Source organism: Pseudopodoces humilis, chromosome 8 (genome assembly GCF_049639895.1).
Source record: "Pseudopodoces humilis isolate 2021_Gansu_Grassland_sample_001 chromosome 8, ASM4963989v1, whole genome shotgun sequence".
In the NCBI taxonomy this organism is placed as follows: domain Eukaryota; kingdom Metazoa; phylum Chordata; class Aves; order Passeriformes; family Paridae; genus Pseudopodoces; species Pseudopodoces humilis.
In genome coordinates, this window is record NC_142207.1 from 32,368,791 (window position 1) to 32,378,977 (window position 10,187).

General features: G+C 38.8%; 1 long non-coding RNA gene across 1 annotated transcript in view; it reads right to left on the reverse strand.

Annotated features, from left to right (window-relative positions):
• The window catches only part of LOC148183883 (uncharacterized), an 89,049-nt gene extending 82,254 nt beyond the window's left edge, over positions 1 to 6,795 (reverse strand). The window contains exon 1 of the long non-coding RNA XR_015773141.1: positions 6,691 to 6,795. This is a non-coding gene — a long non-coding RNA (uncharacterized LOC148183883). The remainder of the gene's footprint in view (positions 1 to 6,690) is intronic.
• Between the last annotated feature and the right edge of the window lie 3,392 nt (positions 6,796 to 10,187).

The following is a 10,187-nucleotide window of genomic DNA, read 5'->3' on the forward strand; positions in this document are numbered from 1 at the left end:
CCACATGCTCTCTGGCCTTGCTCACACACTGCAGACACAGTTCAAGTCTCTAAGAGAAGCAAAACCAGATAGAATTCAAGGATGTTTTATGCATTATGCCTTTTTCTAAAGACACTGCACTAAAGCAGCAGCTCCCCGTGATACAATTTATAGTAGTGCCACTACACACTGCTATACTAATTTGTGAATGTACATGGTAATTTTTTTAGAGGCTTATTCTGCTTTGGTGCAGAAATGAAACACTGCCCAGCTCTGTTCAGCACAGGTCTGGGAATATAAACTAGGTCTCCTCTGATTTTAGTAATGCCAAGAAATTCTTGGATTTTACACTGGCAATCTCCCAAGGAGGGGAAGTCGGTGATTTATAGGAAAAGACAGCTATAAAAAGCTCTTGCATTCCTCAGTTTTAATCGACTACAGCACCATTGGCCTTTAAGATTTACTTCCCCTCTAGATATCTTTTTAAGGTACTACATGCATTTTGCAGAGTGCAGATTAGACTGCGTCTGTTTGCTTCCTCATTTCTCTTCTAAGAAAAAACCTCAAGAACACAGATAATGAGAGTGGGGAAACCACAGCCATTCCTGTCCAAGCCAGGCCCCAATAGGCCTGGATGGCATTTCTCTGGTATTACCATTTCCTACCAAAAATGTGCATCCTCACCCTGTGGACGCTGTGGTGCACCTGACACTGAGTATATCCATCATATACATTTATACGCATAAATATGCACGGCACAAGGCCAAAGCTGCAGATCCCTCTTACCAAGCACACTGTTTAATACTGACATTAACACCAGGGAAACATCCTCTCAAACGCTGTAGGATATTTTCATCTGGAATAGCAAAATTTCAAAAGCTCTGGCTTGCTGAGACACAGGAAGCTCAGATCCTCATTGAAATCCCTACTCAAAAAGAGGAGCAGAACCATTCTCACCCATCAACCCAGCTGAACACCTGAACTAGACCCATTCCCAATAATTCTGTACCCTATAAACCCAACAATCCCCCTTGCACCTATCTGTGCTTCTCCACAAAGCAATTTCAAGATGAGATGAAACAACAGCTGCCCAGGAGGGACCAGGGGTTGGCCCTTCAAAGCCACTCCAGCTGTGCCCTTCTCTGTGCCACTGCTCTTGGTACAGATGTTTTCTGCATTAACTATTTCTGCTGCTGAAATTAACAGTCTTTCCCTTCAACATTGAGAAGCAGAGGTTTTTTGGTGTGATGTTAAGCAAATAATCACGCTACAGAGAAATGACTGTGTACAGCATGTGATCACAGAGCCATCCAGTGGACCAGCAGGAAAAGGAAGGAAGGAAAAGTCATCTAAAAAAAGGGAGATGAAGTTATATGTAGGGAATGAAATACCATTCCACTCTGCTGAATGTTTTCTGATATTTATCCTGGGCAGTGACTAATAATAACAATAATTTTTAAAGTCATTATTTAGAAAACACAAATATGCACAAACTCTGCATAGATGTTAAAGGGCAAATTTTCCTAATCTATATCTTCAGCTCCACTTTCTCCTTACACAATAAAACCTGTAAGAAAGGGGTGGGGGTTCTGCCTTTTATAATGCCCCAGTGCTATTTTCATCAATTTCTGCCTCTGCCATCCTATTTTTCTCTGAAAACTCCTTCATGGATGAAATATTCATAACCAATTATTCTTGATCAGTCTTCACCTACTTCTACACTCTCAGTGTCAGAGACAAAACAAGTTTTCTTTAAATAGCTTTTCCCAGTGCAGAGCCTACATTTAGTTTTAATCTGAAACAGCATACATTTTAACTAGCAGGGCATGAGAAGCCCCATACACTGCACAAATATTTACTGCCTCAACCCCTCCCTCCTGACTTGTTCTCAGTCTTTAGCAAAACAGCACTTATTGTGAAAAATCACACAAGAAAAAAGGTTTTCTGTAATACAAACAGCATTCGGTTAATGGAGACAGCAGGTGAAACAAAATCTCACTGGAAACAAAGTCTCACTGGAATTATAGAAACACTTACACTAGAATTTCATTTTCCTACCACCCATTTTATCATTTTTATTTCAGTTTAAGCAACATGGTATTATTTTTTTGCCTTTTCATATAGAGCACTGACATTAAAAACAAGATTTTTTTTTTTTTTTACTCCAAAAGGTTTGATATTTTTATTGTAACTGCCTGAAATAATTAAGTAATCACCCAAGACTTTATCATGTCTACAAAAGAGAACCCAGAAGGGAGTTGTAATTGATTAGATATCCTGATGGGAAAAAACTGTGGAGACCCTGGATGGGACACAGAGTCTAGTAGTAACTGTCCTTGGTGGTCCCAGATTATGAGAGAGACATGATTTAATTTGCTACAGTAAGCAAACATTTTTCTAGATACTGTGGGCAGGAAACAAAAATACAACTCATCATTCTGCTAGAAGCACCAGTTCCCACCAGTGTTCCTGAAATGTTACTGAAATAAGCTGCAGTTATAATTAGATCTCTTCTCCAGGTTCCCCTGCCTCTCCAGAGCATCACACTAGCTCACCTTTGACAAAACAAATGGCAATGTCACCACTTGAATTTGCAAATTGTTCAAGCAGCACAATTGTTAACACAAAATGAGCATTTTGGAGGCGTGATTGAAGTGTTTTGACCTTGATAGGCTCCTCCATATGGAGTTGTGCTTGCAGGTCTATTGCTCTATGCTTGGTTGAGAAGGAGGGGGGGAAAAAAAATGGAAGTAACAACAAAGACACAGATAAAAGATGCCTCCATACCCCCTCCATGCCACACAGGCCTCCACAGCACATCACATGCTCCTCAGTGATGTACATGCAAAAGAACCAATCAGACAAAAAGTTACAGTATGTGAAGAAAAGATGACTTTATTCCTTTATTCCTTAGTTAAACAGAATCCTGCTATACTTAAGAAGAATTCCTAGGGTTTAAATGCTTTCAAAGGGGGAATTTCACAGTTTGCAGCAGAGACACAGTGTTCTAGAACTAAAACTAGAATAGGCAGAATGGGACCATTCATGGTAGGATGGCATCCCTGCTCCCTGCATATGGAATGAAATTTTCCCTGATGGGTACACACCACAGTAAAATAAGTTATTTGCATTAAAGGATATGCCAGATGACTGAATAGAATGGATGCCACATGCTCACAGTACAAACCAGGGTGATATTTTTATTATATTTCTACACATTTCATGGGTAAATTCTAATTGTGTTTTGCCTTTTTAAGATCAAATTTGGGCCTTTTCTCTATGGCTTGTCTATCTCACTCACAAGTCCCCAGAGAAGCACTGCATTTCCCTCTCATACATTACATATAAGATAAATTTTAATACTATTTTAAATACTGGTTGAAAAGTGTATTACCATTCTTGATTAAAATAGACATATTTGCATACATAATTGCATCATTGAAAATACATGGATTAAATTAAAGTATAGGTGGTGCTAAGTGAATTGACTATTTATTCAGGTGACACTATTACATTAACAAGAAGATATATACCGTGCTTTTAATACAATTATTTCAATACCTTAGATACCTATTTTTCAATACCATTGTTACCTATTTTTCTTGTGAATAGAGTGTATACCCACAGGTATCTCATGTTATTACATGACAGAATCAATGATAATTAATTAATATTTCTGTGGATGTCTGTGGTGGTTCTAGAGCAACTCAGAAAAAGCTGCAATATGTTGAAAGGACTTGTGAATTTGATGTGAAAAAAGGCAGCAGCTTGTCAAAAAACTTGGAAAGATAGAAATAAGACAAAGAACACCCTATAAAATTACAATCTCAATATAAAGGAAGGATGATAAACACCACTCCTTTGTGGAAAACTGGGAATGACATCACAACCCATTATACATACCTTTTTCGAGGGGGTTTTGGGGACAAAGCACCCATTTTGAGTCATTAGACCATAGGTATTTAGACTGTTATTGAATGCCCAAGGGCCACCCTTTCCACAGGAGTAAGGATAAATCCAATAATACAAAATGTATCCTGTTTTTTCAGGATACATTTAGCAGTAATTATGCAAAAAATAGCCCCCAAAACCCCACAGTTTTGTTAAAGATGAAGATTCACACAAGCCAGAAAGACACCCAGGTGTGTATCCCAAAATATCTTCCCACACCTCACCAGCTTCCCATTTAAGTGGCACTTGTTTCCATTGCTATTCACTAAATTATCTTATCCACTGCATAGATTAAGAAAAACATAGAATGCAGCAAACAAAATAATCAGTCACATAATAATAACACTTATTCATGTTCAAGTAAAGTAAGAGAGCAGTAAGTAACTGGTATTTACAAGCCTCCGCAGGGTAACACAGAGGCAATTGCTATTCTTGCCTCCCAAAATAAAATTATTCCAAAAGAACAATTTCAGAATCAAAAAACCATAAAGGAGCCCCTTTTTCCTCCCTATGTGTTACAATACAGACAAAAGAACAGCACTATGCATCTAAAAATGTAACACAGGCTCTCCAGAGAGAAAACAATTGATGAGTCTTGCATACCCTTAACCTCCGCACACGAATTCCTACAAATGGAGCCTTTGACTAGAATTAGAAACAGAGGAACCACCAAATTCCTCCCCACCATGTGCAGAACTGAGGTTTCCACTACAAACAGCTGTTTACATTTGGGAATACAAGAAGCATCATCACGAACAAGATACCACCTGTCCACCGAGAAAATCTCTTTTATTTAATGATTGATTTGTGACATTTGCTATTCGATATCCTTTATGAAAATTACATCCCAATGAAACTGAAAATGAACCACATCCAGAAATATATGCTCACTTTTTTACCCATTTATTGTGCTACAACAATACAGAAATTTGGGGTATTAAGTCCTGTGTTTAGACAATAAAATGGTCCTTCTTGCCCCACAAGACAAAAGGAAACTGGAAGTGGTTGACATCTTTTACACCCAAGTCCATCCTGCTGCCCTGGCAAACACTGCAGCTCAGAAAGATTTTCTTGCATTTATCAGTCCCCACTTTTGAAAAGCAATTTATTTATTCCCTACCACCATTCCCCCAGCTTTGATAGTCAAACTGAATTCAAACATTGCTCCTGGTATTTGAAACTAATCTTTGCAAGGTATTATCTTTTCAACCAGATACGAGCACAGGGTTCCTTCAACAGGCACCTGGGTGTGTACAAAGTGTACGTACACAGAAAAAGGCAAAACACCAAAGTGCAAAACACCTTCATCTCTGAAAACACCATTTTCTACAAGGTCTTAGATCCTAGAGAACAGCAACTGAAACAGTAAGGATAAGAGGGAAACAAAGAGATCTGAGAAATCACGTGTATTTAATCTTCAAAGCACCATAAAACCAAAGTGAAACATCTTTCTATTTAACATCAAAGCTGACTTTTTAAATCAGTGTTCTGCCCATTAACAAAGATAAAGCTGAGAAAACGTTCTTGTTGCCAAACCCAGATGGATATTCTAGAGACCAGGGGCTGGAATTTATGGAGACTTGCTATCTTCAGCAGCCACACCATTTCCAAGCGTCCTTTTGTTTGTCACAGAATTCTAAGCAATGGGCAGAAAGCCAAGTTTACATACTCCACTTCCCCCATCGACATCTCACTTGGCATTTACTTCATATCCAAAAGAGCTCCCTTCCAAGAGTTTGCCTAAATCTCAGTGGGCAGCCAGTCTAGGCATCACGTTTTCCTTTAACATTATACAGCACAACTGACATGTAGAGTAAAATATTTCATTTTGGTCAGACTTCCTCCATCTCACCTCCCAAGTGAGATCCTCAAATAGCAAAGTGATTTCCAAACCCTCAGCACAGTGTGTGTCAAATCTTACAAAACGCCGAGACATGAGACAGCAGAACTGGCACAGCACCAGCTCTTTGACAAAAATTAGAGTAGTTTAGTGTTGTTTTGCTGACTTGTGAAAGTAGATTGCAGCCCCAGCTGCTGTGCAAACTGAATCACATTTTCCACAGAGGGAAAGGAGTCTCCTTTCAGAAGTTCTTCCAGAAGCATCACCATGTATGGGGCACATTTCCTTTTCTGCTGAAGCCAAGGTAGGCAGATCCACAGGAATTATGAAAAAACTTCAGGCACAAAGAAACACTTACAAATTCTGCTGCTGTATTATTCTAGGTGTTTTGACTAATTTTCCATGAATTTTCTGTAAAGGAAAACGTCTGGGAAAAAAATTGTGATGAAGATTTGCCTGGTTTTACTGGGGGAAGTGAAATGCAATACATCACATCCATAGGATCCAGTGACAAGTGATTCACAGAAGTTGTACCACAAAGGATCTCTTCAAGAACAAGGCATCCTGGCATGTAAAGCCAGATACTCATCTCTGCCTTGTTTTTATCCTATATGGGTTAGTAGGTTTTTGTGAGGTTATTTTTTGTTGCTTTTCAGGTGTAGTTTTTCTTTTTATCCCTAGAAGTACTTGGCAGCAAGAAACAGCTTCAACAGAATAATACATGTCAAATCTAGCACAACCACATCAGGCTGAGGAGGTCTCCTCGATAAAAACAAGGCTGTAGGATTGAGAGGAGCAGGAATACCATATGAGTTTGTCACAATATTGCTTTTCCCTGTGAATCCATTTATGACACTAGGTGGATATACCAACACCCTCCTGAGAGCTGAGTCTCCATGGAAAGGGATAGCTCCACGCACCAGATACTCACACACCGCGGTCTCCATGACTGTCGACAAGAGTGACCAGAGGGGCTCTTTGTGTGGTGCTCCTGGGGAGTTTAATAAGCTCACACAGAAAGGAACCAGGGACAAAGAACCAAGAACAAACCAGGGTCCAGGATTTTATACAACCAGGAAAGGGCGGAGCATCAGCACCGAGGGCCAATGGGTTGAGGTCACAGGGGTAGTGGAAAGGCGCGGTCAAAGGGAAACAACCAACCCATTGGTCCCTGTTCCCTGTCCCTGAGAGACAGGGAACAGGGACCAATGGGGAAGACAGGAGCAGGGAACATTCTGGAACTGGGGTGGAGAACAGGGATGCCACTATTCTGGGGCAGGGACAAGGACCAACATAACTTGGATGATTTAACTGGGATGATGTAACTTGGAAACTGGAGTACATAAAACAACAAGGGACTGTGGGAGAATATTCCCAAACAGGGGTCTCATCCCAGGGTATTCCACTCATGGGATCCCCCACCAACTCCTGAGATGTAACAAGATACAATTCATAGAAGCGAAGGAAAGCAGAAAATGCAGTGGATTAACAAAAACTGCCCGGAAAGAATGTGTAATAGATTTTATTTTCCTTTTTGATATAACAGTGTACACCTTATTCTCACCCAACTAAATCACTGTGTTTCAAAGTCACTGTGTAATGTTTTTCCATGAATTGTCTTTGCTGTGGATGCAGACAACAAAGTCCTTGTTTAGCTTACCTCTTCTTTTAGCAGAGAAGGATAATGAACAAACTCCAAAATGAAAATTTGCAGAGGCATCCAAAGGTAGAATCTACACTTTCTTATTTCAGACCGGTGTAACTGTATCTCAAGAGAAAAGTCCAAAACTGCAAAAAGTATTTTTTTCAAGGCCAAATGGATCAACTTCAAGCTGAAAAATTCCACAAAAGGGAAACGCTTGCCTAAAAACACTTACACAAAGTGACACGTTCATTATTAAACCTGCAGTTTATCTCTAGTGATTAAAAATGTTGAACTTCCTGATGGAGTCCAAATTCACCATTGTGCTTTATATGGATGAAAGTATGTGTTTCTGCATTGGGTCATCAACTATTGTTCAGTAATGTCTCCGTGTTAAAATAAAAGTAATCCCAAAAATTCAAAACCATGGCTTTGGAGCTTCTTCCTTGTTAGAACAGCAGCTCACACAGGGGAAGTTACATTGCAAGAAATAAGCTGGAGATTTATTGAAAACAATTTCTTTGTAAACAGTTTAAAGAAAAACAAATATATAAAATGCACATATTTTATTTCCTTATTAATTTTTAAAATTGTTTCTCTGGCCTGCTTGACTTACAATAATGTTTCACCTGATTGCTTATGTCAGGTGTATTACTGATGTGTTACAAACCATGCAGTACTCCAAAGCAGATTAATGATGAATATTTGGTTAGAGATGAGAAAACAAGAGTGCACTGATTTTTGGAGAGCAGGTCTGAGCAGAATTAATAAGGCAATCTGCACGGGGCAGAGATCTGCTTTGCACAGATTCTGTGGCTTGGCCAGTCAGAAAGGAGGGATGAGACTGTACATAAGCATTTTCAGACAATGAAACTTTTGCAATTATTTTCTAATGTCAATAGGAATTTTTGTTTGCAGTTCAAAGTTTCATTGAAGTAAACAGGACTTTCAGCTTAATATGTGGCACTCTGCATTAATTGAAATGAATGCACTTGCTGGATGCAAGCAGCTGGCAGAGGACAAAACATGGAAAACCTTACCTAGAGTTCTGCCATTCCATCTGATCAAAAAAAGTGTCCCACTGAAATTAGTGAGAATTTTTTTCTAATTGTTACTCTACCACTCCCCCTCAAGGTACTTATTCTATTTTTCTTCCCTGTTAAGCTGAGGCAAAACAAATTTAAACCACTATATTAAATTCATTGCTGCTTTTAAAGATAGGCATAGGAGAAAATTTCACTATTTTAAAGCATATATCTTCTCTAAAATATCCACTCATTTGGGAAAAAAAAAGCTTACTAAAATCACAATTCATGATGCGCACACATTTTGCAAAAGTTGTCATGTAAGCATGTTTTCCTTATAATCACCACTAACCTATAAAAGCCCAGATTCCCCAAACACCTTTACCTTCTTTATTCTTACACAATACAGACTCAAATGATTCTGATTAACTCACACCAAGGATAAATGGAATTCTCTCTTAACATTTACAAATTCAAGAGTTGACACGCTCCAACACTCCTCTTTTCTCTCTCTACTTTGCAGCATCCCTGCTTGAAATCTGCTGCTCCAGAGAATCTCAAACTGTTTCCCAAACCTGTTCCTTAATGTCAGTTCAGCATTCAATGGTCAGGCTACAATGTGCTTATCTGAATTTGACATTATGAAATGGAAGTTCTTGGCAGGGAGAAGAAGAAAAACACTTTCACAGATGCTATACTTTGAGCCCTTTTCTAGGTAAGCTGCATGTACATTCACAGCTAAAAAAGCTTCTCATTTTATCACAGGATTGCTCGCAAATATTCAGTTTTACTTCAGAATCGAGAAACAACTGTCCAAGGAGGGCATGTAATGATTGTTCTGTTTATTCTACGACTTAAGACTTTTTTTACTGGAGAAGAGCAACTGAATAGAGAATTTTCACACTATTATTGGTCTATCAACTACATCACGCATTCACCTACCCAGTTCCAAGTAAAATCCAACCAGCTGGCGGGGGACATACCACACTGCTTTTGAATTTGAAATGGATGCTACCAAATAGTATAAGGGGAAAAAAATATCCACTGAAAGTAATTTATAAACTGTCTTCAAGGTCCAAAACAAGTTTCACTGGGAGGGAATAATTTTGATTACACATTCACAATGCTTCAGCCTCATCGTATGCATCACTGGGCAAGGCAAATAATTGCTTGTAGGAGATAAGCAGCCATACCTTTGAAAGCTGAAGTGTCACTTAGGTGACCCCTGCACAGAATATAAGTCCCACACAATATTTAGTTGAAGTCAACTTAGAGCAACATAGTGATAAAAAAAGCCTGACATTTGATTGAAAATCAAGCTGCTAGTAAATGTTGGCCTGGTGGTTCACCAGCACAGATTTTAAAAGTTCCTTCTCTTTACCCCATTACTTTGTTTAGCCTTCTGGGTGTGATGGGAAACGAACAGAAAATGCAAATACATGACATCTGAATAAGCAGTTCAAGCACTCATTATATCCAAGTAGGTGAGAGCTGTCTCAGCAAAACGCTCAATTTTTCAAAGTGTAAAATACCTCCTCTTTAATTGCTGAGTTCACAATATCTATTCCTTATCACAAGGTAAGGAATAAATATTGGTCTCTCTGTGCAATATCCTAAATGACTACCAATATTGTTTGTCTCACAAATTAGATAAATCATTCTTTCTCCTCTGAAAATCAGGAAAAACCTTTCTCTACCTCCTAGTCATGACAAATTTAGGCTGGTTATCTACAAAGAGGATGCTAAAATG